The sequence below is a fragment of the Eschrichtius robustus genome, chromosome 19 (assembly GCF_028021215.1).
Source record: "Eschrichtius robustus isolate mEscRob2 chromosome 19, mEscRob2.pri, whole genome shotgun sequence".
NCBI lineage: Eukaryota > Metazoa > Chordata > Mammalia > Artiodactyla > Eschrichtiidae > Eschrichtius > Eschrichtius robustus.
The window spans coordinates 56,782,999-56,787,016 of NC_090842.1; the positions used below are offsets into that span (position 1 = coordinate 56,782,999).

The 4,018-nt window shown below is 38.4% G+C and overlaps 1 pseudogene; it reads right to left on the reverse strand.

Moving 5' to 3' along the window:
• Positions 1 to 1,983: 1,983 nt before the first annotated feature.
• LOC137752426 (centrosomal protein of 78 kDa-like) lies at positions 1,984 to 2,578 on the reverse strand (annotated as a pseudogene).
• Between the last annotated feature and the right edge of the window lie 1,440 nt (positions 2,579 to 4,018).

Sequence of the window (4,018 nt, forward strand, 5' to 3'; positions counted from 1 at the left end):
TGCGTCTTTATTCCCGTCCTAGGTTCTTCGTGACCTTTTTTTTTTTTTTTTAGATTCCATATATATGTGTTAGCATACGGTATTTGTTTTTCTCTTTCTGACTTCTTCACTCTGTATGACAGACTCTAGGTCCATCCACCTCACTACAAATAACTCAATTTTGTTTCTTTTTATGGTTGAGTAATATTCCATTGTGTATATGTGCCACATCTTCTTTATCCATTCATCTGTCGATGGACACTTAGGTTGCTTCCATGTCCTGGCTATTGTAAATAGAGCTGCAATGAACATTGGGGTACATGACTTTTTTGAATTCTGGTTTTCTCAGGGTATATGCCCAGTAGTGGGATTGCTGGGTCGCATGGTAGTTCTATTTTTAGTTTTGTAAGGAACCTCCGTACTGTTCTCCATAGTGGCTGTATCAATTTACATTCCCACCAACAGTGCAAGAGGGTTCCGTTTTCTCCACATCATCTCCAGCATTTATTGTTTGTAGATTTTTTGATGATGGTCATTCTGACTGGTGTGAGATGATATCTCATTGTAGTTTTGATTTGCATTTCTCTAATGATTAATGATGTTGAGCATTCTTTCATGTGTCTGTAGGCCATCTGTATATCTTCTTTGGAGAAATGTCTATTTAGGTCTTCTGCCCATTTTTGGATTGGGTTGTTTGTTTTTTTGTTATTGAGCTGTATGAGCTGCTTGTAAATTTTGAAGGTTAATCCTTTGTCAGTTGCTTCATTTGCAAATATTTTCTCCCATTCTGAGGGTTGTCTTTTGGTCTTGTTTATGGTTTCCTTTGCTGTGCAAAAGCTTTTAAGTTTCATTAGGTCCCATTTGTTTATTTTTGTTTTTATTTCCATTTCTCTAGGAGGTGGGTCAAAAAGGATCTTGCCGTTATTTATGTCATAGAGTGTTCTTCCTATATTTTCCTCTAGGAGTTTTATAGTGTCTGGCCTTTACATTTAGGTCTTTAATCATTTTGAGTTTATTTTTGTGTATGGTGTTAGGGAGTGTTCTAATTTCATTCTTTTACATGTAGCTGTCCAGTTTTCCCAGCACCACTTATTGAAGAGGCTGTCTTTTCTCCATTGTATATTCTTGCCTCCTTTATCAAAAATAAGGTGACCATATGTGCGTGGGTTTATCTCTGGGCTTTCTATCCTGTTCCATTGATCTATATTTCTGTTTTTGTGCCAGTACCATACTGTCTTGATTACTGTAGCTTTGTAGTATAGTCTGAAGTCAGGGAGCCTGATTCCTCCAGCTCTGTTTTTCTTTCTCAAGATTGCTTTGGCTATTTGGGGTCATTCATGTTTACATACAAATTGTAAAATTTTTTGTCCTAGTTCTGTGAAAAATGTCATTGGTAGTTTGATAGGGATTGCATTGAATCTGTAGATTGCTGTGGGTAGTATAGTCATTTTCACAATGTTGCCTGCTCATCTTTCTATCACACCAAATATGTGCTTTGTCCACAAGTCCACTTGGCTCTACCTTAAAATTCTTCATTAGTTGACCACCACTCATCACCTGACAGCTCAATGAAGGCAGAGATTATATCTGATACATTCCCATGTACTCAAAATTGCCTTGCTCCTAGTAGATGCTTCACAGTTATGTTGTTTTTACTTTATTTTATTTTTAAAAATATAAGTAATTTATTAAAATTTGAAGGCAAAAACATAATTTTAAAAGATTTAGACCTATGTCAGGTGTGATAGAATATGGATGCTTTCTTGAAATTCAAAATCAGATCCAAGAGTGTCACTTACAGAGTGTTCTAGTAGATTGAGTTTACTTTTAGTTGTCTTTGATGAAACAGTCACTGTTCTTCTCTCTTTCTTAATAGAAATGTGTTTTTTTGAAGGCTCACTTTTAATTGGTTCATTAACCAAATAACTATTTTGCCTGATTCCTTTGCTTTTCTGCTTTATGGGTAAGTCAGAGCAGGAATGCAGCTCCTTCACAGGTTGTTTCTTAGCAGAGTCTTTTTGTGGTATACTCACCTGTTTTGGTCATTTTCGCTGAGGAAGACGTGCTATTTCTACATAAATCCTCTTCCTTGACTTCCAGTTCCAGAAGTTGCATCTGCTGAGGGAGAACGTGTTCCAGTAATGAAATCCTCAAAAGACACTTGCCACTGCTCTGTGACTGGGACCCCCAGGTTGTCTTTGGAAGTTTCTAAGGCCTCCTGAGTAGAGACTGGGACGTAGAAGGAGTCTAGGGGCAAAGGAATTCTAGCATCACCTGTAATTTTCTGGAACTTCATTAGTGTTCCTTCATTGTAAGCTGACTGCGTACAGATAGAAACGTGGATATTTTGCATTTGTGCTAGGGCACTCTGCTTTGATTCTGACTTTTCTTCTTCTAGTGCCTTCTTTTCTTCTTTAGGTGGGCTACTAACAGTAGAATTCATCTGGGGACGACCTAGTAAATGAAAATCTGACTGATCTATACCAGCCATTGTGGCCAGCTGCCCAAGCCCAGCATCTTAAAGGAGATCCAAGAAAGCATGGAACTTCTGAAAAGAGTTCTCAATGCTGACTAAAACACCTTCATCATCCAGGATCATGCTTGTCAATGACTGCATGAAGGACTTCAGACAAAGAGAAATTTATGTTCCTTAACTGGGCGTTTTCATGTTCCAGCTCACTGACTCGTTTATCAGCCTTAAGCCTTATCACTCTTTCCTCCCTTAATTGCTTTAGGCACTCCTCCAGCTTTTCCTGCAAGGCTTCTTGTTTCAAATTGATTTTCTCTGGCTCTTCCTGAACACTTTCTGAGGAATCATTGACCTCTGATTTCTGAGGAGGAAGGACTCTCTAATCCTTTGTTTAAATAAATGTTCTCTCTTCCTTCTGAAATAAGAGCCATGTATTGATAGCATTTCTCAGAAATCAGCAGTGATTTTTTTTTAAAATAAATTTATTTATTTAATTTTGGCTGCATTGGGTCTTCGTTGCTGCACATGAGCTTTCTCTAGTTGCAGTGAGCAGGGGCTACTCTTCGTTGTGTAGAACGGGCTGTGGTGTGTGGGCTTCTCATTGAGGTGGCTTCTGTTGTTGCCTAGCATGGGCTCTAGGTGTGTGGGCTTCAGTAGTTGTGGCGAGAGGGCTCAGTAGTTGTGGCTCATGGGCTCTAGAGCACAGGCTCAGTAGTTGTGGCACATGGGCTTAGTTGCTCCGCGGCATGTGGGATCTTCCTGGACCAGGGCTCTAACCCATGTCCCCTGCATTGGCAGGCAGATTCTTAACCACTGCGCCGCCAGGGAAGTCCGTGATTTCTATCAGTTAAATAAATCTCAACTATTTCTTCAGAATCTGTTCATGATTATATAGCCTAAAGAAAAGTAAATAGAAAGATATCTCATGTTTAAAATTTAATCAGCATAAGGAAGTGAAAATTCTGGTGAACACATGCTGAGATATCTTAGGACTTAGTGCAGACAGTGTTTAGTAGCTGTGCCAACTTTGTTGTAATGCCAAGCCAGGAGGAAATGTTAAATGATATTCTAAAATGTAATTAACATGTGTAATACACAAATATATACTTTGAGGTCACTCATAAAAAGATAGTGCAAAAAAAAAATGGGCAACATTCCTAGGTAGGCCAGTTTGCAGAATTAATAATTGTATTAACTCCGAACCTATGCTTAACCTCACTAGTGATGAGGAAATTGCCGATATTCTGTAAAACCCAAACGAACTTTTTGGCCAACCAAATAGTATCAACAGTGTTGACAATTGCCTCGTCTTCTAGAAGAAGAGGTGACTACTGTCCTTTTTTTTGGGGCATCTTCATTTAAGGTTGGATATTTAGAACAGGCTTCTTATTGCATAGTTTTGAAGAATCAATCAAAATATAAATCATCATGTAGTTTACCTCATGTGAGGCAAAAAAATGTCTGTGGGAAGGTAAGAGAGAATTGTAGAAGCAGAGCAAATTTGTACGAAGACTAAAGGGTTATTTGCTGGATTTGAATTAAGGATGAGTAAATGCAGAAAATAAGACA